The sequence below is a fragment of the Carcharodon carcharias genome, chromosome 2 (assembly GCF_017639515.1).
Source record: "Carcharodon carcharias isolate sCarCar2 chromosome 2, sCarCar2.pri, whole genome shotgun sequence".
Taxonomy (NCBI): Eukaryota; Metazoa; Chordata; class Chondrichthyes; order Lamniformes; family Lamnidae; genus Carcharodon; species Carcharodon carcharias.
In genome coordinates this window covers 121,171,584-121,186,256 of record NC_054468.1, presented here as the reverse complement: position 1 = coordinate 121,186,256, position 14,673 = coordinate 121,171,584, and the positions used below count along the sequence as shown (strand labels likewise).

The following is a 14,673-nucleotide window of genomic DNA, read 5'->3' as shown; positions in this document are numbered from 1 at the left end:
AGTTGCTGCTGGTGCTGGTGTTGCTATTGCGGCTGGTTTTGCTGCTGGTTCTGTTGCTGCTGCTGCTGCTGCTGGTGGTGCTGCTGCAGCTGTTGCTGTTGCTGCTGGTGTTGCTGCTGCTGTCACGGGTGTTGCTGCGGCTGTTGCTGCTGTTGCTGTTGCTGGTGCTGCTGTTGTTGCTGCAGCTACTGCTGCTGATTGTGCTGCTCCTGCAGTTGTTGTTGTTTCTGCTGTTGCTGGTGCTGCTGTTGTCGTGGTTGCTGTGGCTGTTTTTGCTGGTGTTGCTGGTGCTGCTGCTGCTGGTGCTGCTGTTGTTGTTGGTGTTGGAGTTGCTGCTGTTCTTGCTGGTGCTATTGCTGCTGTTTTTGGTGTTTTTATTTTACCTGGTGTTGCTGCTGGTTCTGTTGCTGCTGCTGCTTCTGGTGGAGCTACTGCTGCTGTTGCTTTTGCTGCTGGTGTTGCTGCTTCTTTCACTGGTGTTGCTGCGGCTGTTGCTGCTGCTGGTTCTGCTGGTGTTGCTGCTGCTGGTGCTGCTGGTGTTGCAGCTGCTGTTGCTGTTGCTGCTGTTGCTGCTGCTTGTTCTGCTGGTGTTGCTGCTTCTGTCGCTGGTGTTGCTGCGGCTGTTGTTGCTGCTGTAGCTATTGCTGCTATTGCTACTGTTGCTGCTGCTGGTGCTGGAGCTGCTGCAGCTGCTGCTGGTGTTGCTGCTACATTTGTTGCTGCTGTTGCTGATGTTGCTGCTGCTGTTGCTGTTGCTGCTGGTGTTGCTGGTTCTGTCGTAGGTGTTGCTGCTGCTGGTGTTGCTGTTACTGGTGTTGCTTTGGCAGCTATTGTTGCTGTTGCTGATGGAGGAGCTGCTGCTGCTGCTGCTGGTGTTGCTGCTACTTTTGTCACTGTTGCTGATGAGGTTGCTGCTGCTGTTGCTGTTGCTTTTGCTGTTGCTGCTTTTGACGTAGATGTTGCTGCTGCTGGTATTGCTGTTGCTGCTCTTGCTGTTGCTGCTATTGTTGCTGTTGCTGGAGGTGGAGCTGCTGCTGCTGCAGGTGTTGCTGCTACTTTTGTCGCTGCTGCTGCTGATGTTACTGCTGCTGTTGCTGTTGCTGCTGGTGTTGCTGCTTCTGTCGTTGGTGTTGCTGCTGCTTTTGCTATTGCTGTAGATGCTGTATTTCCTGCTGTTGCCGGTTCTGCTGATGTTGTGGTTGCTGCGGCTGTTGTTGCTGCTGTTGCTTGTGCTGGTGCTGCTGCTGTTGCTTCAGGTAAAGCTGATGTTGCTGCTGGTGCAGTTGCTGCTGCTGCTGTTGCAGTTGCTGCTGGTGCTGGTGTTGCTATTACTGCTGGTGTTGCTGCTGGTTCTGTTGCTGCTGCTGCTGGCGGTGGAGCTGCTGCGGCTGCTGCTTTTGCTGCTGGTGTTGCTGCTTCTGTCACTGGTGTTGCTGCGGCTGTTGCTGCTGTTGCTGGTGCTGGTGCTGCTGTTGTTGCTGCGGCTACATTTGCTGATTGTGCTCCTCCTGCATTTGCTGTTGTTTCTGCTGTTGCTGGTGCTGCTGTTGTCGTGGTTGCTGTGGCTGTTGCTGCCGTTGTTGCTGGTGCTGCTGCTGCTGCTGCTGCTGTTGTTGCTGGTGCTGGTGTTGCTGCTTCTGTCGTTGGTGTTACTGTTGCTTTTGCTATTGCTGTGGATGCTGCATTTCCTGCTGTTGCCGGTTCTGCTGATGTTGTGGTAGCTGCGGCTGTTGTTGCTGCTGTAGCTATTGCTGCTACTGCTGCTGTTGCTGCTGCTGGTGGTGGAGCTGCTGCTGCTGCTGCTGGTGTTGCTGCTACTTTTGTCGCTGCTGCTGCTGATGTTGCTGCTGCTGTGCTGTTGCTGCTGGTGTTGCTGCTTCTGTGTAGGTGTTGCTGATGCTGGTGTTGCTGTTGCTGCTGTTGCTGTTGCTGCTATTGTTGCTGCTGCTGGAGGTGGAGCTGCTGCTGCTGCTGCAGGTGTTTTTGCTACTTTTCTCGCTGCTGCTGCTGATGATACTGCTACTGTTGATGTTGCTGCTGGTGTTGCTGCTACTTTTGTGGCTCTTGCTGCTGATGATGCTGCGGCTGTTGCTGTCGCTGCTGGTGTTGCTGCTTCTGTCGCTGGTGTTGCTGCGGCTGTTGCTGCTGCTTTAGCTACTGCTGCTACTGCTGCTGTTGCTGCTGCTGGTGGTGGAGCTGCTGCTGCTGCTGGTGGTGTTGCTGCTACTTTTGTCGCTGTTGCTGCTGGTGTTGCTGCTTCTGTCGTAGGTGTTGCTGCTGCTGGTGTTGCTGTTGCTGTTGTTTCTGTCGCTGCTATTGTTGCTGTTGCTGGTTGTGGAGATGCTGCTGCTGCTGCAGTTGTTGCTGCTACTCTTGTCACTGCTGCTGCTGATGTTGTTGCTGCTGTTGCTGTTGCTGCTGCTGATTGTGGAGCTGCTGCTGCTGTTGCTGTTGCTGCTGGAGTTGCTGCTGGTTCTGTTGCTGCTGCTGCTGGTGGTGAAGCTGCTGCTGCTGTGGCTGTTGCTGCTGTTGTTGCTGCTACTTTTGCTGCTGATGATGCTGATGCTGTTGCTGTTGTGCTGTTGTTGCTGCTTCTGTCGCTGGTGTTGCAGCGGCTGTTGTTGCTGCTGTAGCTATGGCTGCTGCTGCTGGTGTTGCGGCTACTTGTGTCGCTGCTGGTGCTGATGTTGCTGCTGCTGTTGCTGTTGCTGCTGGTGTTGCTGCTTCTTTGGTTGGTGTTGCTGCTGCTGGTGTTGCTGTTGTTGCTGTTGCTGCTATTGTTGCTGTTGCTGGTTGTGGAGATGCTGCTGTTGCTGCTGGTGTTGCTGCTACTTTTGTCACTGCTGCTGCTGATGTTGCTGCTGCTGTTGTTGTTGCTGCTGGTGTTGCTGCTTCTGGCGTTGGTGTTGCTGCTGCTGGTGGTGTTGCTGCTGCTGTTGGTGCTGCTGCTGCTGTTCCTCTTGCTACTACTTTTGCTGTTGCGACTGGTGTTGCTGCTACTAATGTCACTGCTGCTGCTGATGTTGCTGCTGCTGTTGTTGTTGCTGCTGGTGTTGCTGCTTCTGTCGTTGGTGTTGCTGCTGCTGATGGTGTTGCTGCTGCTGTTGGTGCTGCTGCTGCTGTTCCTCTTGCTACTGCTTTTGCTGTTCCGGCCTTTGCTGGTGCTGTGGCTGCTGCTGCTGGTATTGCTGTTGGTGTTCGTGCTGCTGCTGGTTTTCGTCTTGCTACTGCTTTTGCTGTAACTGCTGTTGCTGGTGCTGTGGCTGCTGCTGCTGCTATTGCTGCTGGGGTTGGTGCTGCTTCTCCTCTTGCTCCTGCTGTTGCTGTAGCTATTGCTGCTACTGCTGCTGTCGCTGCTGCTGCTGGTGGAGCTGCTGCTGCTGCTGCTGGTGTTCCTGCTACTTTTGTTGCTCATGCTGCTGCTGATGCTGCGGCTGTTGCTGTTGCTGCTGGTGTTGCTGCTTCTGTCGCTGGTGTTGCTGCGGCTCTTGTTGCTGCTGTAGCTATTGCTGCTACTGCTGCTGTTGCTGCTGCTGGTGGTGGAGCTGCTGTTGTTGCTGCTGGAGTTGCTGCTAATTTTGTCGCTGCTGCTGCTGATGTTGCTGCTGCTGTTGATGTTGCAGCTGGTCTTGCTGCTTCTGTCGTAGGTGTTGCTGCTGCTGGTGTTGCTGTTGCTGCTGTTGCTGTTGCTGCTATTGTTGCTGCTGTTGGAGATGGAGCTGCTGCTGCTGCTGCAGGTGTTGCTGCTACTTTTGTCGCTGCTGCTGCTGATGTTACTGCTGCTGTTGCTGTTGCTGCTGGTGTTGCTGCTTCTGTCGTTGGTGTTGCTGCTGCTGTTACTGTTGCTGTAGATGCTGTATTTCCTGCTGTTGCCGGTTCTGCTGATGGTTCTGGTTGCAGCGGCTGTTGTTGCTGCTGTTGCTTGTGCTGGTGCTGCTGCTGTTGCTTCAGGTAAAGCTGATGTTGCTGCTGGTGCAGTTGCTGCTGCTGCTGCTGGGGTTGCTGCTGGTGCTGGTGTTGCTATTACTGCTGGTTTTGCTGCTAGTTCTGTTGCTGCTGCTGCTGTTGGTGGTGCTGCTGCAGCTGTTGCTGTTGCTGCTGGTGTTGCTCCTTCTGTCAGTGGTGTTGCTGCGGCTGTTGCTGCTGTTGCTGTTGCTGGTGCTGCTGTTGTTGCTGCGGCTATTGCTGCTCATTGTGCTGCTCCTGCAGTTGTTGTTTCTGCTGTTGCTAGTGCTGCTGTCGTCGTGGTTGCTGTGGCTGTTGTTGCTGTTGCTGCTGGTGTTCCTGCTTCTGTCATTGGTGTTGCTGCTGCTGTTGCTATTGCTGTCGGTTCTGTATTTCCTGCTATTGCCGGTTCTTCTGATTTTGTGGTTGCTGCGGCTGTTGTTGCTGCTGTTGCTTGTGCTGGTGCTGCTGCTGTTGCTTCAGGTAAAGCTGATGTTGCTGCTGGTGCAGTTGCTGCTGCTGCAGTTGCTGCTGGTGCTGGTGTTGCGATTACTGCTGGTGTTGCTGCTTCTGTCATTGGTGTTGCTGCTGCTTTTGCTATTGCTGTAAATGCTGTATTTCCTGCTGCTGCCGGTTCTGCTGATGTTGTGGTTGCTGCGGCTGTTGTTGCTGCTGTTGCTTCAGGTAAATCTGATGTTGCTGCTGGTGCAGATGCTTCTGCTGCTGCTGGTGTTGCTGCTACTTTTGTCACTGTTGCTGATGAGGTTGCTGCTGCTTTTGCTGTTGCTTTTGCTGTTGCTGCTTCTGTCGTAGGTGTTTCTGCTGCTGGTATTGCTGTTGCTGGTCTTGCTGTTGCCACTATTGTTGCTGTTGCTGGAGGTGGAGCTGCTGCTGCTGCAGGTGTTGCTGCTACTTTTGTCGCTGCTGCTGCTGATGTTACTGCTGCTGTTGCTGTTGCTGCTGGTGTTGCTGCTTCTGTCGTTGGTGTTGCTGCTGCTTTTGCTATTGCTGTAGATGCTGTATTTCCTGCTGTTGCCGGTTCTGCTGATGTTGTGGTTGCTGCTGCTGTTGTTGCTGCTGTTGCTTGTGCTGGTGCTGCTGCTGTTGCTTCAGGTAAAGCTGATGTTGCTGCTGGTGCTGTTGCTGCTGCTGCTGTTGCAGTTGCTGCTGGTGCTGGTGTTGCTATTACTGCTGGTGTTGCTGCTGGTTCTGTTGCTGCTGCTGATGGCGGTGGAGCTGCTGCGGCTGTTGCTTTTGCTGCTGGTGTTGCTGCTTCTGTCACGGGTGTTGCTGCGGCAGTTGCTGCTGTTGCTGGTGCTGGTGCTGCTGTTGTTGCTGCGGCTACATTTGCTGATTGTGCTCTTCCTGCATTTGCTGTTGTTTCTGCTGTTGCTGGTGCTGCTGTTGTCGTGGTTGCTGTGGCTGTTGCTGCCGTTGTTGCTGGTGCTGCTGCTGCTGCTGCTGCTGTTGTTGCTGGTGCTGGTGTTGCTGCTTCTGTCGTTGGTGTTACTGTTGCTTTTGCTATTGCTGTGGGTGCTGTATTTCCTGCTGTTGCCGGTTCTGCTGATGTTGTGGTTGCTGCGGCTGTTATTGCTGCGGTAGCTATTGCTGCTACTGCTGCTGTTGCTGCTGCTAGTGGTGGAGCTGCTGCTGCTGCTGCTGGTGTTGCTGCTACTTTTGTCGCTGCTGCTGCTGATGTTGCTGCTGCTGTTGCTGTTGCTGCTGGTGTTGCTGCTTCTGTGTAGGTGTTGCTGATGCTGGTGTTGCTGTTGCTGCTGTTGCTGTTGCTGCTATTGTTGCTGCTGCTGGAGGTGGAGCTGCTGCTGCTGCTGCAGGTGTTTTTGCTACTTTTCTCGCTGCTGCTGCTGATGATACTGCTGCTGTTGATGTTGCTGCTGGTGTTGCTGCTACTTTTGTTGCTCTTGCTGCTGATGATGCTGCGGCTGTTGCTGTCGCTGCTGGTGTTGCTGCTTCTGTCGCTGGTGTTGCTGCGGCTGTTGCTGCTGCTTTAGCTACTGCTGCTACTGCTGCTGTTGCTGCTGCTGGTGGTGGAGCTGCTGCTGCTGCTGGTGGTGTTGCTGCTACTTTTGTCGCTGTTGCTGCTGGTATTGCTGCTTCTGTCGTAGGTGTTGCTGCTGCTGGTGTTGCTGTTGCTGTTGTTGCTGTCGCTGCTATTGTTGCTGTTGCTGGTTGTGGAGATGCTGCTGCTGCTGCAGTTGTTGCTGCTACTCTTGTCACTGCTGCTGCTGATGTTGTTGCTGCTGTTGCTGTTGCTGCTGCTGATTGTGGAGCTGCTGCTGCTGTTGCTGTTGCTGCTGGAGTTGCTGCTGGTTCTGTTGCTGCTGCTGCTGGTGGTGAAGCTGCTGCTGCTGTGGCTGTTGCTGCTGTTGTTGCTGCTACTTTTGCTGCTGATGATGCTGATGCTGTTGCTGTTGTGCTGTTGTTGCTGCTTCTGTCGCTGGTGTTGCAGCGGCTGTTGTTGCTGCTGTAGCTATGGCTGCTGCTGCTGGTGTTGCGGCTACTTGTGTCGCTGCTGGTGCTGATGTTGCTGCTGCTGTTGCTGTTGCTGCTGGTGTTGCTGCTTCTTTTGTTGGTGTTGCTGCTGCTGGTGTTGCTGTTGTTGCTGTTGCTGCTATTGTTGCTGTTGCTGTTTGTGGAGATGCTGCTGTTGCTGCTGGTGTTGCTGCTACATTTGTCACTGCTGCTGCTGATGTTGCTGCTGCTGTTGTTGTTGCTGCTGGTGTTGCTGCTTCTGGCGTTGGTGTTGCTGCTGCTGGTGGTGTTGCTGCTGCTGTTGGTGCTGCTGCTGCTGTTCCTCTTGCTACTACTTTTGCTGTTGCTGCTGTTGTTGCTGCTACTAATGTCACTGCTGCTGCTGATGTTGCTGCTGCTGTTGTTGTTGCTGCTGGTGTTGCTGCTTCTGTCGTTGGTGTTGCAGCTGCTGATGGTGTTGCTGCTGCTGTTGGTGCTGCTGCTGCTGTTCCTCTTGCTACTGCTTTTGCTGTTCCGTCCTTTGCTGGTGCTGTGGCTGCTGCTGCTATTGCTGTTGGTGTTCGTGCTGCTGCAGCTGTTCCTCTTGCTACTGCTTTTGCTGTTCCGTCCTTTGCTGGTGCTGTGGCGGCTGCTGCTGCTATTGCTGTTGGTGTTCGTGCTGCTGCTGGTTTTCGTCTTGCTACTGCTTTTGCTGTAACTGCTGTTGCTGGTGCTGTGGCTGCTGCTGCTGCTATTGCTGCTGGGGTTGGTGCTGCTTCTCCTCTTGCTCCTGCTGTTGCTGTAGCTATTGCTGCTGCTGCTGCTGTCGCTGCTGCTGCTGGAGGAGCTGCTGCTGCTGCTGCTGGTGTTCCTGCTACTTTTGTCGCTCTTGCTGCTGCTGATGCTGCGGCTGTTGCTGTTGCTGCTGGTGTTGCTGCTTCTGTCGCTGGTGTTGCTGCGGCTCTTGTTGCTGCTGTAGCTATTGCTGCTACTGCTGCTGTTGCTGCTGCTGGTGGTGGAGCTGCTGTTGTTGCTGCTGGAGTTGCTGCTAATTTTGTCGCTGCTGCTGCTGATGTTGCTGCTGCTGTTGATGTTGCAGCTGGTCTTGCTGCTTCTGTCGTAGGTGTTGCTGCTGCTGGTGTTGCTGTTGCTGCTGTTGCTGTTGCTACTATTGTTGCTGCTGCTGGAGGTGGAGCTGCTGCTGCTGCTGCAGGTGTTGCTGCTACTTTTGTCGCTGCTGCTGCTGATGTTACTGCTGCTGTTGCTGTTGCTGCTGGTGTTGCTGCTTCTGTCGTTGGTGTTGCTGCTGCTGTTACTGTTGCTGTAGATGCTGTATTTCCTGCTGTTGCCGGTTCTGCTGATGTTGTGGTTGCTGCGGCTGTTGTTGCTGCTGTTGCTTGTGCTGGTGCTGCTGCTGTTGCTTCAGGTAAAGCTGATGTTGCTGCTGGTGCAGTTGCTGCTGCTGCTGCTGCAGTTGCTGCTGGTGCTGGTGTTGCTATTACTGCTGGTTTTGCTGCTGGTTCTGTTGCTGCTGCTGCTGGTGGTGGTGCTGCTGCAGCTGTTGCTGTTGCTGCTGGTTTTGCTGCTTCTGTCACTGGTGTTGCTGCGGCTGTTGCTGCTGTTGCTGTTGCTGGTGCTGCTGTTGTTGCTTTGGCTACTGCTGCTGATTGTGCTGCTCCTGCAGTTGTTGTTGTTTCTGCTGTTGCTGGTGCTGCTGTCGTCGTGGTTGCTGTGGCTGTTGTTGCTGTTGCTGCTGGTGTTCCTGCTTCTGTCATTGGTGTTGCTGCTGCTTTTGCTATTGCTGTAGGTTCTGTATTTCCTGCTATTGCCGGTTCTTCTGATTTTGTGGTTGCTGCGGCTGTTGTTGCTGCTGTTGCTTGTGCTGGTGCTGCTGCTGTTGCTTCAGGTAAAGCTAATGTTGCTGCTGTTGCAGTTGCTGCTGCTGCAGTTGCTGTTGGTGCTGGTGTTGCGATTACTGCTGGTGTTGCTGCTGTTCCTGTTGCTGCTGCTGCTGGTGGTGGAACTGCTGCGGCTGTTGCTGTTGATGCTGGTGTTACTGCTTCTGTCACTGGTGTTGCTGCGGCTGTTGCTGCTGTTGCTGGTGCTGGTGCTGCTGTTGCTGCTGCGGCTAAAGCTGCTGATTGTGCTGCTCCTGCAGTTGCTGTTGCTGCTGGTGTTGCTTCTACTTTTCTTGCTGCTGCTGTTGTTGTTGCTGTTGCTGCTGCTGGTTCTGCTGGTGTTGCGGCTGCTGGTGCTGCTGGTATTGCTGCTTCTGTCGCTGGTGTTGCTGCAGCTGTTGTTGCTGCTGTAGGTATTGCTGCTATTGCTACTGTTGCTGCTGCTAGTGCTGGAGCTGCTGCAGCTGCTGCTGGTGTTGCTGCTACTTTTATTGCTGCTGATGCTAATGTTGCTGCTGCTGTTGCTGTTGCTGCTGGTGTTGCTGCTTCTGTCGTAGGTGTTGCTGCTGCTGGTGTTGCTGTTGCGGCTTTTGCAGTTGCTGCTATTGTTGCTGCTGTTGGAGGTGGAGCTGCTGCTGCTGCTGCAGGTGTTCCCGCTACTTTTGTCACTGCTGCTGGTGATGTTGCTGCTGCTGTTGCTGCTGCTGTTGGTGCTGCTGCTGCTGTTCCTCTTGCTACTGCTTTTTTTGTTGCCTTTGCTGGTGCTGTGGCTGCTGATGCTGCTATTGTTGCTGGTGTTCGTGCTGCTGCTGGTTTTCCTCTTGCTACTGCTTTTGCTGTTACTGCTGTTGCTGGTGCTGTGGCTGCTGCTTTTGCTATTGCTGCTGGTGTTGGTGCTGCTGCTCCTCTTGCTCCTGCTGTTGCTGTAGCTATTGCTGCTACTGCTGCTGTTGCTGGTGCTGGTGGTGGAGCTGCTGCTGCTGCTGCTGGTGTTCCTGCTACTTTTGTTGCTCTTGCTGCTGATGATGCTGCTGCTGTTGCTGTTGCTGCTAGTGTTGCTGCTTCTATCTCTGGTGTTGCTTCGGCAGTGATTGCTGCTGTAGCTATTGCTGCTACTGCTGCTGTTGCTGCTGCTGGTGGTGGAGATGCTGGTGCTGCTGCTGGCGTTGCTGCTACTTTTGTCACTGCTGCTGATGTTGATGCTGCTGCTGCTTTTGCTGCTGGTGTTGCTGCTTCTGTGTTGATGTTGCTGCTGCTGGTGTTGCTCTTGCTGCTGTTGCTGTTGCTGCTATTGTTGCTGCTGCTGGAGGTGGAGCTGCTGCTGCTGCTGCAGGTGTTGCTGCTACTTTTGTCTCTGCTGCTGATGTTACTGCTGCTGTTGCTGTTGCTGTTGTTGCTGCTGCTTCTGTCGTTGGTGTTACTGCTGCTGTTGATGTTGCTGTAGATGCTGTATTTCCTGCTGTTGCCGGTTCTGCTGATGTTGTGGTTGCTGCGGCTGTTGTTGCTGCTGTTGCTTGTGCTGGTGCTGCTGCTGTTGCTTCAGGTAAAGCTGATGTTGCTGCTGGTGCATTTGCTGCGGCTGCTGCTGCCATCGCTGCTGCTGCTGGTGTTGCTATTACTGCTGGTTTTGCTGCTGGTTCTGTTGCTGCTGCTGCTGGTGGTGGTGCTGCTGCAGCTGTTGCTGTTGCTGCTGGTGTTGCTGCTTCTGTCACTGGTGATTCTCCGGCTGTTGCTGCTGTTGCTGTTGCTGGTGCTGCTGCTGTTGCTGCGGCGACTGCTGCTGATTGTGCTACTCCTGCATTTGCTGTTGTTTCTGCTGTTGCTGGTGCTGCTGTTGTCGTGGTTGCTGTGGCTGTTGTTGCTGTTGCTTCTGGTGTTGCTGCTTCTGTCATTGGTGTTGCTGCTGGTGTTGCTATTGCTGTAGATGCTGTATTTCCTGCTGTTGCCGGTTCTGCTGATGTTGTGGTTGCTGCGGCTGTTGTTGCTGCTGTTGCTTGTGCTGGTGCTGCTGCTGTTGCTTCAGGTAAAGCTGATGTTGCTGCTGGTGCAGTTGCTGCTGCTGATGCTGCAGTTGCTGCTGGTGCTGGTGTTGCTATTACTGCTGGTGTTGCTGCTTGTTTTGTTGCTGCTGCTGCTGGTGGTCGAGCTGCTGCGGCTGTTGCTTTTGCTGCTGGTGTTGCTGCTTCTGTCACTGGTGTTGCTGAGGCTGTTGCTGCTGTTGCTGGTGCTGGTGCTGCTGTTGTCGCAGCGGTACTGCTGCTGATTGTGCTCCTCCTGCAGTTGCTGTTTTTTCTGCTGTTGCTGCAGCTGCTGTTGTCGTGGTTGCTGTGGGTGTTGTTGCTGTTGTGTCTGGTGCTGCTGCTGCTGGTGCTGCTGTTGTTGCTAGTGCTGGTTTTGCTACTGGTTCTGTTGCTGATGCTGCTGCTGGTGGAGCTGCTGCTGCTGTTGCTGTTGCTGAAGGTGTTGAATCTACTTTTCTTGCTGCTGCTGTTGTTGCTGCTGTTGCTGCTGCTGATGTTGCTGCTGCTGGTGCTGCTTTTTTGCAGCTGCTGTTGCTTTTGCTGCTTTTGCTGCTGCTGGTTCTGCTGTTGTTGCTGCTTCTGTCGCTGGTGTTGCTGCGGCTGTTGCTGCTGCTGTAGCTATTGCTGCTATTGCTACTGTTGCTGCTGCTGGTGCTGGAGCTGCTGCAGCTGCTGCTGGTGTTGCTGCTACTTTTGTTGCTGCTGCTGCTAATGTTGCTGCTGCTGTTGCTGTTGCTGCTGGTGTTGCTGCTTCTGTCGTAGGTGTTGCTGCTGCTGGTGTTGCTGTTACTGGTGTTGCTTTGGCTGCTATTGTTGCTGTTGCTGGTGGTGGAGCTGCTGCTGCTGCTGCTGCTGGTGTTGCTGCTACTTTTGTCATTGCTGCTGGTGATGTTGCTGCAGCTGTTGGTGCTGCTGCTGCTGTTCCTCATGCTACTGCTTTTGCTGTTGCTGCCTTTGCTGGTTCTGTGGCTGCTGCTGCTATTGCTGCTGGTGTTCGTGCTGCTGCTGGTTTTCCTCTTGCTACTGCTTTTGCTGTTACTGCTGTTGCTGGTGCTGTGGCTGCTGCTTTTGCTATTGCTGCTGGTTTTGGTGCTGCTGCTCCTCTTGCTCCTGCTGTTGCTGTAGCTATTTCTGCTACTGCTGCTGTTGCTGCTGCTGCTGGTGGAGCTGCTGCTGCTGCTGCTGGTGTTCCTGCTACTTTTGTTGCTCTTGCTGCTGATGATGCTGCTGCTGTTGCTGTTGCTGCTAGTGTTGCTGCTTCTGTCTCTGGTGTTGCTTCGGCTGTTATTGCTGCTGTAGCTATTGCTGCTACTGCTGCTGTTGCTGCTGCTGGTGGTGGAGATGCTGGTGCTGCTGCTTGTGTTGCTGCTACTTTTGTCACTGCTGCTGATGTTGATGCTGCTGCTGCTTTTGCTGCTGGTGTTGCTGCTTCTGTGTAGATGTTGCTGCCGCTGGTGTTGCTCTTGCTGCTGTTGCTGTTGCTGCTATTGTTGCTGCTGCTGTAGGTGGAGCTGCTGCTGCTGCTGCTGCAGGTGTTGCTGATACTTTTGTCGCTGCTGCTGATGTTACTGCTGCTGTTGCTGTTGCTGTTGGTGTTGCTGCTTCTGTCGTTGGTGTTGCTGCTGCTGTTGATGTTGCTGTAGATGCTGTATTTCCTGCTGTTGCCGGTTCTGCTGATGTTGTGGTTGCTGCGGCTGTTGTTGCTGCTGTTGCTAGTGCTGGTGCTGCTGCTGTTGCTTCAGGTAAAGCTGATGTTGCTGCTGGTGCATTTGCTGCTGCTGCTGCTGCCATCGCTGCTGGTGCTGGTGTTGCTATTACTGCTGGTTTTGCTGCTGGTCCTGTTGCTGCTGCTGCTGGTGGTGGTGCTGCTGCAGCTGTTGCTGTTGCTGCTGGTGTTGCTGCTTCTGTCACTGGTGTTGCTGCGGCTGTTGCTTCTGTTGCTGTTGCTGGTGCTGCTGCTGTTGCTGCGGCTACTGCTGCTGATTGTGCTGCTCCTGCATTTGCTGTTGTTTCTGCTGTTGCTGGTGCTGCTGTTGTCGTGGTTGCTGAGGCTGTTGTTGCTGATGCTGCTGGTGTTGCTGCTTCTATCATTGGTGTTGCTGCTGGTGTTGCTATTGCTGTAGATGCTGTATTTCCTGCTGTTTCCGGTTCTGCTGATGTTGTGGTTGCTGCGGCTGTTGTTGCTGCTGTTGCTTGTGCTAGTGCTGCTGCTGTTGCTTCAGGTAAAGCTGATGTTGCTGCTGGTGCAGTTGCTGCTGCTGATGCTGCAGTTGCTGCTGGTGCTGGTGTTGCTATTACTGCTGGTGTTGCTGCTTGTTTTGTTGCTGCTGCTGCTGGTGGTCGAGCTGCTGCGGCTATTGCTTTTGCTGCTGGTGTTGCTGCTTCTGTCACTGGTGTTGCTGAGGCTGTTGCTGCTGTTGCTGGTGCTGGTGCTGCTGTTGTCGCAGCGGTACTGCTGCTGATTGAGCTCCTCCTGCAGTTGCTGTTGTTTCTGCTGTTGCTGCAGCTGCTGTTGTCGTGATTGCTGTGGGTGTTGTTGCTGTTGTTCCTGGTGCTACTGCTGCTGGTGCTGCTGTTGTTGCTAGTGCTGGTGTTGCTACTGGTTCTGTTGCTGCTGCTGCTGCTGCTGCTGCTGGAGCTGCTGCTGCTATTGCTGTTGCTGAAGGTGTTGAATCTACTTTTCTTGCTGCTGCTGTTGTTGCTGCTGTTGCTGCTGCTGGTGTTGCTGCTGCTGGTGCTGCTTTTTTGCAGCTGCTGTTGCTTGTGCTGCTTTTGCTGCTGCTGGTTCTGCTGTTCTTGCTGCTTCTGTCGCTGGTGTTGCTGCGGCTGTTGTTGCTGCTGTAGCTATTCCTGCTATTGCTACTGTTGCTGCTGCTGGTGCTGGAGCTGCTGCAGCTGCTGCTGGTGTTGCTGCAACTTTTGTTGCTGCTGCTGCTAATGTTGCTGCTGCTGTTGCTGTTGCTGCTGGTGTTGCTGCTTCTGTCGTAGGTGTTGCTGCTGCTGGTGTTGCTGTTACTGGTGTTGCTTTGGGTGCTATTGTTGCTGTTGCTGGTGGTGGAGCTGCTGCTGCTGCTGCTGGTGTTGCTGCTACTTTTGTCATTGCTGCTGGTGATGTTGCTGCAGCTGTTGGTGCTGCTGCTGCTGTTCCTCATGCTACTTCTTTTTTGTTGCTGCCTTTGCTGGTTCTGTGGCTGCTGCTGCTATTGCTGCTGGTCTTCGTGCTGCTGCTGGTTTTCCTCTTGCTACTGCTTTTGCTGTTACTGCTGTTGCTGGTGCTGTGGCTGCTGCTTTTGCTATTGCTGCTGGTGTTCGCGCTGCTACTGGTTTTCCTCTTGCTACTGCTGGTGTTGCTGCTTCTGTCACTGGTGTTGCTGCGGCTGTTGCTAGCGCTGGTGCTGCTGTTGTTGCTGCGGTATTGCTGCTGATTGTGCTCCTCCTGCAGTTGCTGTTGTTTCTGCTGTTGCTGGTGCTGCTGTTGACGTGGCTGCTGTGGGTGTTGTTGCTGTTGTTGCTAGTGCTGGTGTTGCTGCTGGTTCTGTTGCTCCTGCTGCTGCTGGTGGAGCTGCTGCTGCTGTTGCTGTTGCTGCTGGTGTTGCTGCTACTTTTTTTGCTGCTGCTGTTGTTGCTGCTGTTGCTGCTGCTGGTTCTGCTGGTGTTGCTGCTGCTGGTGCTGCTGTTGTTGATGCTGCTGTTGCTTTTGCTGCTGGTGTTGCTGCTTCTGTGTAGGTGTTGCTGCTGCTGTTGTTGCTGTTGCTGCTGTTGTTGTTGCTGCTATTGTTGCTGCTGCTGGAGGTGGAGCTGCTGCTGCTGCTGCAGGTGTTGCTGCTACTTTTGTCGCTGCTGCTGATGTTACTGCTGCTGTTGCTGTTGCTGCTGCTGTTGCTGCCTCTGTCACTGGTGTTGCTGCTGCTGTTGCTATTGCTGCAGAAGCTGTATGTCCTGCTGTTGCCGGTTCTGCTGATGTTGTGGTTGCTGCGGCTGTAGTTGCTGCTGTTGCTTGTGCTGTTGGTCCTGCTGTTGCTTCAGGTAAAGCTGATTTTACTGCTGGTGCAGTTGCTGCTGCAGTTGCTGCTGGTGCTGGTATTGCTATTACTGCTGGTGTTGCCGCTGGTTTTGTTGCTGCTGCTGCTGGTGGTCGAGCTGCTGCGGCTCTTGCTTTTGCTGCTGGTGTTGCTGCTTCTGTCACTGGTTTGCTGCGGCTGTTGCTGCTGTTGCAGGTGCTGGTGCTGCTGTTGTCGCTTCGGTACTGCTGCTGATTGTGCTCCTCCTGCAGTTGCTGTTGTTTCTGCTGTTGCTGGAGCTGCTGTTGTCGTGTTTGCTGTGGCTGTTGTTGCTGT

General features: G+C 53.9%; 1 pseudogene; it reads right to left on the bottom strand.

Moving 5' to 3' along the window:
- Positions 1 to 3,493: 3,493 nt before the first annotated feature.
- On the bottom strand, positions 3,494 to 6,857 carry LOC121288106 (annotated as a pseudogene).
- Positions 6,858 to 14,673: the final 7,816 nt, after the last annotated feature.